The sequence below is a fragment of the Macaca fascicularis genome, chromosome 2, assembly GCF_037993035.2.
Source record: "Macaca fascicularis isolate 582-1 chromosome 2, T2T-MFA8v1.1".
In the NCBI taxonomy this organism is placed as follows: domain Eukaryota; kingdom Metazoa; phylum Chordata; class Mammalia; order Primates; family Cercopithecidae; genus Macaca; species Macaca fascicularis.
In genome coordinates this window covers 189,020,514-189,033,884 of record NC_088376.1, presented here as the reverse complement: position 1 = coordinate 189,033,884, position 13,371 = coordinate 189,020,514, and the positions used below count along the sequence as shown (strand labels likewise).

Genomic DNA, 13,371 nt, shown 5'->3' with positions numbered 1-13,371 from the left:
TCTTTTTCTGATATCTAGAGTAGAAAGTTAGGTAATTGATTTGAGAAGTTTTCCCTTTTCTGATGTAGGAATTTAGGGCTATAAGTTTTCCTCTCAGCAGTGCCTTGGCTGCACATTACGTATTTTGATAAATTGTGTTTTTGTTTTTATTAATTTGTATGTGTGTATTTTTAAATTTTTATTTTATCCAGGAAGTATTCAGAAATGTGGAGTTTAATTTTTATATGTTTAGAGATTTTACAGGTTTCTTTCTCTTATGGATTTTTGGTCACAGAACACAAACTCTACATTACTTCAGTTCTTTTAAATTTGTTGAGGTTTGTTTTATGGCCCAGGTTATTTTGGCAAATGTCCCATGGGTGCTTGAAATAAATATGTATATATTCTGCAGTTTTCAGGTGGACATTTTTATATATATCAATTAGATCCTATTTTCTTAAAGGTGTTCGGATTTGCTTTATCTTTGCTAAATTTTCTGTCTAATATTTTTATCAGTAGCTGAGAGGGACACCTTGAAGTCCCAAACTATAATTGTACAAGTTTTATTTTTATTAGTATTATTATTATAGTATAATGACAGAGTAATTTTATTTTATTTATTAATTTAATTTTTAGACAGAGTTTCACTCCTGTTGCCCAGGTTGGAGTGCAATGGTGCCATCACAGCTCCCTGCAACCTCCACCTCCCAGGTTCAAGCTATTCTCCTACCTCAGCCTCCCGAGTAGCTGGGATTACAGGCATGCACCACCACGCCCAGCTAATTTTGTATTTTTAGTAGAGACAGGGTTTCTCCATGTCGGTCAGACTGGTCTCAAACTCCCAACCTCAGGTGATCTGCCTGCCTTGGCCTCCCAGAGTGCTAAGATTACAGGCGTGAGTCACTGCGCCCAGCCCTGAGTGATATCTTATCTCTAAAAATAAAAAAATTTTAAAATTCCATATTTTTGCCAACATTCTCTTTGTTCTCCTTTTGTAATTTTCTCCCCATTCCAAAAAACTGAATCAACAAATATACTTTGTGATCTTAAAAACTGCTGCAATCAAGTCGTTTCTGTTAATTTTTTAATCAAATATAATTTTGATACTTGCATAGTTATAAAAAAAATGAAACAAAATTCTGGCCTGTGTAAGATTGCTGATTATTCAGCCACATATAGAAACCATTTACATATGGAAATTTGTTATTTTAAAAAACTTAACATGCCAAATTAAAATATTGCAAAAAATGCTTACTAATTATGCCTCTAAATGCATTATCATTTAAATAGCAGTTAATAGTCCTAAAATGCTGGAGGACATACTTCATTCATTGCTAAATGTCAACAAATGATGTTAAAATCTACTATCTTTAAGAAAGAATCAGAATGAAACAAGAAATGTAAGAAAAGTGTTAATTGCTATCCTTTAAATGAATGAGAAAAGACTTGTGAAATTCTTCAGTTTAATGCTTTGGGACACTAGTACACTGAGTGACTTTATGCAGGATTGCACCCTTAGCACAATAGGTTATGCGCCTTTCTGAGGCAGTTACACTCAAACATCGATTTCAACTTTAAAATACAATTTATTGCATTAGTCTGTTCTTATGCTGCTATAAGGACATACCTGAGACTGGGTAATTTATAGAGGAAAGAGGTTTAATTAACTCACAGCTCAGCATGGCTGGGCAGGCCTCAGGAAACTTACAGTCACGGCGCATCCTTCTTCACATGGTGGCAGGAAGAAGAACGAGAGCTGAGCGAAGGGGGAAGTTCCTTGTAAAATCATCGGACCTTGTGAGAATTTACTCACTATCACGAGAACAGGATAGAGGAAACCAGCCCCATGATTCAGTTATCTCCACCCAGTCCCTCTCACGACGTGTAAGAATTATAGGAACTACAATTCAAGATGAGATTTGTAGGGAGGACAGAGCCAAACCATATCATTTATCAAGACTATTCTTTCAGGGATCACTTTTATGCTTTGTTACTAGAAGTTTCTCTGAACATGTAGAGCACCAGAAACTATGGGAAAGGGGAGAAGCGTTGTCTCCTAAGCATGAAGCCAGCTCTGTGTGCTGTGTTGCTGCAACTGACACTTGGTATTGATGATCATTCTTTCCCTCCCTCAGAAGAATAAGAGGGGAGGATGGAGTCTGAGAGGTAATTACTTAAATTAACTAATTAATTCAATCTAATGCAGTTTATCAAGCAACAGTATGTAGAGACTAATGTGCACATTTGCTTAGATGTTCTATAGAAGATACGTCGTCCACAGTTTTTTACAGAAGACTGACATTTTTCTAAGCATTCACAATCAGTATTCCTTGGTTTACACAGTGTATACATCCAGTAATCAGATACATTACTTGAAATGTTTTTAAATGTTAACTTTCTTTGACATTTTAATATTTTAATCAGGAATTTCATTTCCCTAGATAAGATAGCTTTCACTACAAAAAATGTGCTTTTTCAGGTCATTTGAAGGTAGCATTTTGTCTGAACTTTAGGAACAATGCCTGAAGATAAAAACAATGCCTGAAGATGTTAAAAAATACATCAAGATACAACAGAATATCATATAAAAATATTCATACAGTAAAATGTCATGAAATGAGAGTGGTAGTTTTAAAATATATCTACTAATTCTTTGACATGCTTCCCTTTAAGAGATGGAGCTCCATTGCCCTCCGCTTGAACGTTGGGTGGATGTAGTGGCTTGCTTCTATCAAATAGACTATGTAGAGGCGATGGTGTGTAACCTTCAATAGGAGGTCATGCAGGGCCTTGCATCTGTCTCTTCACTCTCTCTGGGATCACTTGCTATGGTGAAAGCTATTAATAGATACTATGTCATCAGAACACTCATGTTGCTTGAACAACTCCATGTAGTGGTCCATGTGGACAGGAAAGGATGCTTCTTTTCAAAAATCATCAAGGAATCCATGCCTTCTGCTAAAGTCACATGATTGAACCATCCAGTAAGTGGATCCTGTAGCTACAGCTCCAGTGAAGTTTTGAAGATGCCAGTAACTCCAGCCAACATCATGGCTTGACCCTCAGCCAGAACCATCCAGCTAAGCTGCCTTCAAATTTTTTACTCATAGAAATATGAGAGAATAATGTTTGATGTTTTAAACTCCCAAGTATGGGGATAATTTGTTCTGCATCAATAAATAACTATTACGAATACCTTCCCTTACAGACCTTGACAAATGATCACGTCCTTTGATGTCCAGAAGTAAACATGAACTGACATGTGATAAATTCTGGAAACATTATCAGAAACAGAACTCCTTTCTTTTGACAAACCCAACGCCCCCCCAAACTCACTGCCCATTTCAGCTCACCAATATCTTTACATCAATCCACTCTCCTATGATTTCTTTCTCATCCAGATTGGCAGGTTAGAATAATAAATCTAGTTCATTTTTGCTTAGATAGACTTAAATCAGTCAAGTTCTCTTATTTCATTTTTTGGTTTTTCAATTAGATTCTACAATAGGGATATCTATTTCCAGAAATCAGATAACTAACTTTTCACTTACAAATAAGGTATTTTTTTATTTCCATACTTCTGAATATTCTTGTTCTGACTTTGACGCAGAATTTCTTTGTACCTGTGGTCTTTTTACAGAAACTGTCTTGATATCATATTTAAGTACATAAAGAATGGTCTGTATCTTAACATTCTATGTTTGAATATATCAGCATATTGACCTTTTAATGTAAATATTTCAGTAAATTTAATGTCAAATTATCTGGAGCAAGCAAACCTGTGAGTAACTATTAAGGCAAAAACTGGGAGGCAAATAATGGCTTCCTAAAGTGGAGAGTCTTGGGAGTGACATAATTCTGTCAATGGTCAAAGTGTCTTCTCAGAAATCCCGCTGTTCTGTGCAAGGAACTCCCAAACAGAATATCCTAAGAGTAACATTAACAACCCCAGCCAAATCCGCTTTCTATATTTTTTCCATCTAAATCCTCATAGGTTTTTTTGTTTATTCCAGGGTGGCAAAAGTTTTGTAATGTGCTAGGGCAGATAACTCTTAGAGGAAAAAAATAAACTTCATGTTTCTTTCTAACATAGATACATATTTCTTCCACTACTTATTTCACTAATGTTATTTGGCTTGGTCAACTACTGCGTATTGCATGATAATTTTTTCTAGGATAAGTTGTTTCAACTTCAAACTTGGAGGGTTTTTAAAAGAAAAACTGAAAACTATTTTTTACTAAAAGGGCATGGGGAGGGATAAGTTGTTTCAAATATCCAAGTTATTGGTAAAATACTTTTATAGTCACAAATGATGACTATATTTACCTAGTTTTCCAAATTTTGTAATACTCCAAATTGTGAGTCAAACACAAAAATAAAATGTTTGTGCAAATCCCCTTCCTTACATGTCTTCAAGCATCATACAGCAATGTGTTATGATAGAATGTGTTATGGAATGTGTTATGATAGCATGTGTTACAGAATGGGTTATGATAGAATGTGTTATGGAATGTGTTATGATAGAATTAATAATTCAGAGCATGTCATTAGGAAAAGTTCCCTGAAAGTTGATTTGAATATTATCTCAGTACTAAATTGGAATAAGGCACAACCAGAAACCCTAGTTTAAAGTCATAGTGACATTTAAAAATTGCTCAAATGAAGTACTGTGGCAATTTCAAATTAAGATTAACAATATTGCCATCACCGGAATCACCCTTGACACCTAAGGCTGAACTGTTTCCTTGTGTTACCAAGTCATGACAATATCAGCTCCTGTCTTATACTGAGAATGAACATTTCAATAGGACTGACAACTGATCCTCAGGAATCCGAAAGGAAATATCAAATAGGTGTTACTTATCCACATGTGTGTCTTCCAGGAAGACCCGGGGAATCTGTAAGGCTCAATATTGCTGGAAATTCACTTAATGCACATTGTCCTTATCCCCAGTGTCTACACAGGAATGATTTAGGGATACAGGTTGCCATGTCTTGATTTAGAACTAAGATCTTAATCACAATAAAACCCCTGCCTTGGCAGACCTTTCCTGTTATCTTCACGAAGATCTCAGCAATAACAGGCACTCAATTCCTCACAATTCTCACAGAACCGCCTTCTGGTTTTTCTGAGCAGCCATTCTCTTTTTGGAATTTGCATTTAGACCAATTGGAGATAAGATCTGGTGCTTTGGGGAGCAGGTGTTAAGAGACCCAACCAAAAGTGGAGCTGTCTGAGAGCTGTAGAACAGTGGAGGTTGAAGCAATCAATTTTATTGCAGTACACTGTTTCTCTTGCTACTAACAGCTGCTGGGAGGATAGCAGGAAAGCTACCCCGCTGAGCAGATTTGAGTCAGAGGATGGAAAATCCACCTCATTTCCAGGCTGAGGGGTCCCACATTAAAAGACCATAAAGTTAAAGTCGTTTAAATAGTAGCTCCAGGGGCACATTAACTTTGCCTTCTTATAAAATGTCCGTTAATATAGATCTCAAAGACAAGTTGCTTGTCATTTTATCATTCAACACAGCATAGCAGGTATTTACAATTGTTTTTGTGCCTCAGACATTTGTGTTTACTGCTACACACACACACACACACACACACACACACACACAAAGTTTGATTAAATGGACATAAAAGAGCATGCCATCACCATTTATATAGGTGGAAGCCACTATCTACATGTAGCTAACACTGACAATTTGAAATCTTTGCAAAACATTTAAAGTACTGAAATGAACATTTCATCATTACTGTTGGGGGAAAAAAGCACAATTTATTGCCATGCATATTGCTGCAAACTTGGTGAAGTTTTAAGTTTTCTGGATTGTTGATTTTGGAACATTTCTGCCCTGGAGGAATGCCTTAGAGGAGCAAATATGAAATATAAATTCGTCTTTGAGAATTCCGCTGAGTTAGATGGCTGGATGCATATCGACTTGTGAGTACAATCTTCATAGAAAGACCTGAACTGATGCAGGATTGACTGTTCCTGCTGCTGTCAGTTGGATGTTTCCTTGAGAGATCCCTTGAGAGATGCAGCTTATGGGTGCCACACTGTAACTGTAAACTACTTGGGAAAAACAGGAGAGGGTGGGATTAAAAACATGTCTGGCAGCTTAAGGGTCTGGCTTGAACGCCAAGTAGCAGCTGAGACAACTGTGTTATAGTTTTACATTACCAAAGGGTAGGACTTTTTTTAAGATAGCCAGGTTCTTGTCTACTTTCTTTAAGAATAGATAATGTAATGCTTCTCAACAACATAATTATTTTTGAGTTTTAAAAATAATATATAACAGTGTTTCATATCCAAGACAAATTAAAAGACTGAATTTACAATCAATGTTCCTGGCTAAATGGAATTATATAAATCCGGCTATGTAACGTACAAGCTATTAATGTCGCATCCATATGCTACTATGATGGATAATATATCTAGATTATTGCTTTCAATTATTATCGTACCTTTTATAGTATAGACATGGGTGTAGGCAAAGTTTTACGGGATATTTCTGTGTGCCCACAATGTAAAAATACCAGAACTTTGGGACGCCCAGGCAGGTGGATCATGAAGTCGGAAGATACAGACCATTCTGGCTAACACGGTAGAACTTTGTCTTTACTAGAAATAGAAAAAATTAGCCAGGCGTGGTGGCGGGCACTTGTAATCCCAGCTACTTGGGAGGCTGAGGCAGGAGAATCGCTTGAACCCAGGAAGCGGAGGTTGCAGTGAGCCAAGATCACACCACTGCCCACTGCACTCTAGCCTGGGCAACAGGGTGAGACTCTGACTCAAAAAAAAAAAAAAAAAAAAAAAAAAAAAAAAAAATCAACTGCTGATAGATTTATAAGTGTACATGATACCTGGAATGAAATTTTTCCAATTTTTTTTTTCAATTTTCAGTTGCTTTGTTGTTTCATTTTGACACAACTGTTTTGTCTGTCGGATTGGAACAATTTGCCTAAGTGGAATCTTACTAATTTCTTTGTGAAGAAAATCAACAAAGTTATTTTAATACATACTGCACTTTCCAGCTTTGAAACAGCAATTCGAATCTCCAACAGAGGCTATTTCACTTTTAAAAACACATTATCAGCTTTTGACTAAAGGGAGAGCACTCTGTTTAGGGATGCTTCTCATGGAAAACAATTTGATATGATGTATTTGGTGCAAAAAAGGTGTTATAAGAACTTGCTACCAACGAGGCCTGGGGATTGCACCATGAAGGATAAGTCAGCATTCATTCATCTACTCTGGCCATCTGCCCTTGTCTTTACATCTCTTTATATCTGCCTGTCTCTGAGTCCTGTAGCTCATCAGCAAGGCAGCAGCTGTTGGACTTTCTTGCTGAAGATACTGAAGCCTCAAGCCTGAAGCTTCACAGAAAAGGAAATACTAATTTGTAAACATCATCACCCTTCAATCACTTTGTGCGTGAGTCATGGGGAAAACCCAAAGTGATTTGTAAACACACTAGCATACAGAAGTGTTCCCTATTTCACACCTTTTGTTCCATCTATAGGGAGAGCAAGGTCCAGATGCTTATGTAATTCTCACCTTAACCCCACACATTTTGAAAATTACACAGGGCGAAGATGGAAAGGAAAAGTACTTGGGTAGATATGATGCTTACCATATGTGCCAGATTTCAGGTAATTCTCATCAAGCATTAAAATATTCCAAAAATTTCAACATTTGGAGCTAAAAATGCCTCTTCCATACTAACTCTCATGCCTGGAAAGCCATGTGCTTTCCATTCCATGTCTTCTTTCATTTGGAAAATACAGTCCAAAGGATTTTGGTAGAAAACTCATGACTCTGAGGCATACCATGAAGTCTCTTTTTACCCAATTAACATGATCATTTAGACTCACATGGCACAAGCATATTGTTTTGCACATGATAGGTGCTTATTCAATGGTGATTTTATTTAATTTAGCTCAATGATAAATATATTTTTAATGAAACTGTTCACTGTCATTCTACATCCATCGAGAATATAGGCTCACTGAAGTTTCAACTAAAAGTTCATGTTTTTTACAAAATACTTGTGAAACAACAAGCAAATGAGATTTTTTAAATAAATAATGAAGATCATCTTAAATGACTGTAGAGACAATGACACAGAAATACATAATAAGAGAACACACATGTGACATAACTTCAAGGTATCCAAAACTCATCTAATCTCACGTATGTCCTCAGAAGCTTTATCCTGCAGCAGAAATATCTGCCATTTTTCTAGTTTCTATTATTAAATATGTTGCATTTTCAGAGGATTCTTGTATAAATGGAAATACATTAAACAGAATGTGTAACAGCTTATCATTTTAGCCTTTATAATTTCATTTGGAAGATTAGACTTTTTTTTGGCTTTTTTCCATAGATTAGGAATATGAGAAACATATAACAAGATGAGTAATTTTTGATGAAAGTGTGTGTACTTTTGGTAAAGTTCTAAACACAGTACATATTCTGAAATGGCGTACATAAATGAGGTGGTAGAAAGATCCCTTGGGCAGCCAGAGGGCAAGCTCACAAGGACACTGGGTTTCAATTAGAAGTTATTCAGAGAAATGAACAATTGCAAAAAGAAGTTTTCTGCTATGTCATTGTTATGGGTTGTGTTCCTCCTCCAATTCTTATATTGAAGTCCTAACCCCAGATGCGTCAGAATGTGACTTCATTTGGAAGTAGGAGCTTTAAGGATGTAATTAAGGTAAAATGAGGCCATATGCATGAACCCTAATCTAATGTGACTCGTATCCTTATGAAAAGAGGGGATTAGCACACAGATATACAGAGGGAAAGCCCTGTGAAGACACAGAAGGAAAACTGCCATCTGCAAGCCAAGCAGAGAGGCTTCAGAAGAAACAACCCTACTGACAACTTGATCTTGCACTTCTAGCCTCTGGAACTGTGAGAAAATAAATGTCTGTGGTTTAAGCCACAGAGTCTTTGCTATGGTAGCCCTAGCGAACTAAAACCATCTTTTTTGTTTGTTTGTTTTAACATGTTAGTGACAAAGAAAAGCCACTCTCTTAGGCCTACCGGCATCTTACAAAATTAATGACTTCAAGCATAATTTAAGGTGGTTCAATAGAGCCAAAGAAGTAACACACAAGACATCATAGACATGAAGTTAAGAAAAGGAAGGGAGTGAAGGGAATGACAAAATATGAAGAAGGACTCCAAGAGACGAGATCAGAAAAGTTGTGAACATGATTACTTAAATCAGAAGAAGTGAGACAGGCAAAAAAATATGTGAGGAAACAAATAGTGGGTACTCACACTGATAATACTGTGCTGTAATTACAAATGACATAAAGAATATCAAATGAAATTAGATATGATGTCTTGATATTTTGAAGAATGAATAGCAGGACAAGGTAGACAAATAATACTTTCAAGAAATGTCATTATAAGGAAAGTTTTCTTAAAATCTTATTTGAAGTTTTTGCAGAAAGATCACTTGGAATCAGTGAGAAAATTGAACTATAACACATTTTTAAAGCATACAATTGTATTATGTACTTATCCCATATAGACTATCGAATGTGGCTTACAAGAGTGCAGTTCAGAAAAGAATTAATTTGAATATGCATGTGAATATAGTCTGTGGCATAATCATACTGTATGCTCAATTCTATGGTACTAAATGATTTCTTAAAACAGATTTTATTTTCTTAATTTTTCTAATACTTGTGCTATTTATGTTCCTTATAACTAAAAAAAAAAAAAAAAAAAAAAAAAGAACTGACAAATTATGGCATTTTTAAATGATTTAATTGATAATTCCATAAGCATGACAATAGGACATGAAAATCAGTATGAAAGCCATGGCAAAAATAAACAGGTAGGGATTAAATACAGTGCTCTGCATTAATTTAAAAGAAACAGTATTGAAAGATTTTAAAAATATGGTTAAAGTAACTTTTCTTATAAAATTATTTTCCTAAGTATTCCTGAGCAAAAAAAAGATACAAAAGTAGTCAGCTAATCCTAGGAGAGAAAAAATTGACATCATCTCTTTATCCCAGAGCTCATTTCTCTATCATGGCAGTGTACATCCTCTAGAAAAGAATTGACACCATCTATTTATCCCAGAGTTTGTTTCTCTATCATGGCAGTTTACATCCTCTAGTAGGTGATCTTAAGTTTTCCTACTTGGACTGAGAGTATTTTTTCCTTTTGAACTTTCAATCTTGAATAGATTCTCTTGCTGAATATTATAGAATATTAGAGTATATATCTAGATATTTTCTATATCACCAAAGGGTTAATTAGGGTGGAATGCTTTGTGGTATATGTCATTTGGGAAAGTTAAGAAGCCATTGCAATCCAAGATAATTAGGAGGAAAAACAAAAAGAAGAACTAGTGTTGAATTATTTGAAATAAACATTATTCTCAATCATCTACATGTCTTATGAAGTTATTATAATGGAGCCATGAACTCAAACAGAAAAAGCGATTGAGTGTTATGCTGCTGCTGAGAATAAATGGGATGCTGCAAAAAATCTAGCTATAATAATATGGTTACAAATTTGACCAAAAATCTTGGGATTCCTGAGATAGCCTATCTGTCATTTTAAGGGTATCATTGTTCAGAAGCCTATCATATACCTGGAAGTATCTTAGATGTCTCCCAAAGATGATCCTCAACCCTCAAAAACAGCACCATCATATACATACTATTTTCTTTGGGGCTAACTGGTAGATACAAGAAAGACCATCATCATTGGGAACATTGTATATCTTACATTTTCCTGGGAACCATTATTGATTTCTCACTAGACCCACTATAGAGTATGACGGTTTCACTCCCTTTCAAAAATACTCCAGAGTTTTAAAGGCTGACTTATTTTCTATAAGTAAGAAAATATAATTTTACATCCCCCTATTTTGTTCACTATGTGACTCTGTACAGCATAAACAACTGCAGCTTGAGCCTGCAGATTTCACTGAGAGCCTAAACTCTCAGTATAAACACGGCTCAGTAAGATCTAGGACAGAAGTCATTCTTGGTGAGTAGAATCTAAGTGATCCATCATGGGAATACTGAAGTTTCTCTTAAGATGATGTTCTTGCTAATAAGAATTACGATTCTTATTCTCAAGTATGTTTTTTAATGGGCTGTGGAAGCATTTTTTAAATGGGTTATTGAAACTAAAATATGTATTCACTTTTAAAAAATCACTTTATAGCTTTAATAAGGCACCTAAATAACACACTAGATTATACCCTTAGAAACCTTCTTGAGCATATTTATAATATGTTTTGAAATTTCTCATCCAATTATTGCCTTTACGATAACATTTCTATTAAGGGGTATTTCTTGGATGCAAAACATTTTTTTTTTCAAATTTATCTTATTAAGTTGTTTGGATTAAGACACTGTTAAACCCTTTACTGAAATTCCATAATGCATTGAAAAAGATAATTTCTCAAAGTGCCTCACCAAACCAGAGTGTGTCTGAAAGCTGAGTCAGGATCCATAAAATCAAATTGATAAAGACTAAACTGATATTCTTGTAAGTAAAGATTATCAAATTTACCTGCAGCACCCATGAAACATTTTTTATCTGCAATAAGCTTCACAGTTTCTTCCTAGGAAAATTTATGTTATCATGGTTGTTTTCACAGTTTACATGTATTTCCCTGAATCATCATGAATATAATCTAGAATTAATCAAATGCATGTACTAAGAATGGGGGAAATAATAATAAGATGGCTTTGTTTCCATAATTGCAGGCCACTTTGAGTAACTAAACAAAGAAATGGGACCACCAATGACAATTAGGCCGTATGAAAGTCTCAAGATGACGAGTGGCTCATTCTGCTTAAAGATACCAAAAATAAGTAGGCTGGTCAAAATGCGAAGTAGTAACTACATGACAAGTATGTCTTACTTTTGGTGTAACCATTAACACCGCTAAATATTTAAATGGAGAATATGTATATATTTAGTATATATCAAATTGATAGATGTATACCCAAAGTATTTTGATTAAGTGTTAGATCTGATTTATTAGAATATCACAATATAATTTAGTAGAATTTTGCCACATTTTGGCCTAATTATTTCTTTAAAAATAACCCAAGTAGAACTCTCAAAATCTCTTTGCAAGTGATCAAATAAAAGAACGTTGTTAATTTTAGCAATTTATTTTCCTACTAATGTTAATACATCATACAGAAAACTACATTAAGGAAAAAAATTCAATTTTTAGATTGAAAAAGAAAAGCACAAGTTAAATATTTCCCTTTATATCAAAGTGCCATGAACTTGAAAGGATTTGCAAAGTGGAAACAGGTGTAGTCAACTGTTAGAGTATTTTTAAAATTGTTTGACACGTTCTAAGAGTGGGATCCAAAACTGAAACTTGACATTACTCTAAGCATTGGAAGATCATAAATCACTTTAGACAGCACGCCATGGTCTTAGTTCTTTCACAATGAAAATATTTTGTAACTGTGATATTATTATGCGTTAGGAAAACAAAAAATAATACCAAGTTTAAATAATAAAATAAAAATTTAGCTTTTTCCCTACATGTGCTATACATTATACATAATTTCATATTGTTTGTAGAACAATGAAATATTTTTCTGCATTTGCATATTTAGATATTTTATTAAAGGCTAGATATTTTTGAGTGTTAATTTAAAGTGGACTTCATGCACATTCATGTTTTATAGTTGATTTAAGAGATACATAATTAAAATTGCAAAGGAATGAATACTTCAGACAGAAAATTTTATATTAAATTTATTTTTTGTAAGTAAGAATGGACAATTGCATACAAATGCTAAGAATTTCACTTTTTGGAATGGCTTTTTTTCAAGGATTCTAATTTTTTTATGGAAATAATCTTATAACAACTTTATCTATCCCCATTACCCCATAGTGATACTGTGGATATAAGATAATCCAGGTCAGAAAAGTAGCAGACATAATTCTAGTTCCTTCTCCAGCTCTCTACATTCATGTTCTCACTCCAAGTACAACTTTTCGAAAACTAACAATTGTGCTAAATGCTTAAGATTGCTTCATAATGCTTTATACTGATTCAAAAACAAAATGTACTGGCTTTCATTATATGTAACAAGAATAAATTGAATCATTTATTTACATCAAAAGTAGATATTTTAACATGAGTCAAAACTATTTAATCTTTAAAGAAATTTAGTTAAGCAATTTGCCTTAGGTTAACCTATAAGATACATTTGATGACATTACTCATGACATAGAGGTTATATCAAATTCTCAAAGAAATTTAGCAATTTTTAAATTTTATTTTATTTTTGTCAATGTTCACTTGCTTGGGATTTTCCCCTCTCTGATTTTAAGAGATTTACTTCTGGATGTTTGTTCAATTCCCTCA

General features: G+C 34.4%; 1 non-coding gene across 1 annotated transcript; it reads left to right on the top strand.

Annotated features, from left to right (window-relative positions):
* Positions 1-1,934: 1,934 nt before the first annotated feature.
* LOC123572139 (small nucleolar RNA U3) lies at positions 1,935-2,147 on the top strand. Its single transcript, XR_006696464.1, has one exon. It is a non-coding gene; the product is annotated as a small nucleolar RNA U3 (small nucleolar RNA).
* The last annotated feature ends 11,224 nt before the right edge of the window (positions 2,148-13,371 follow it).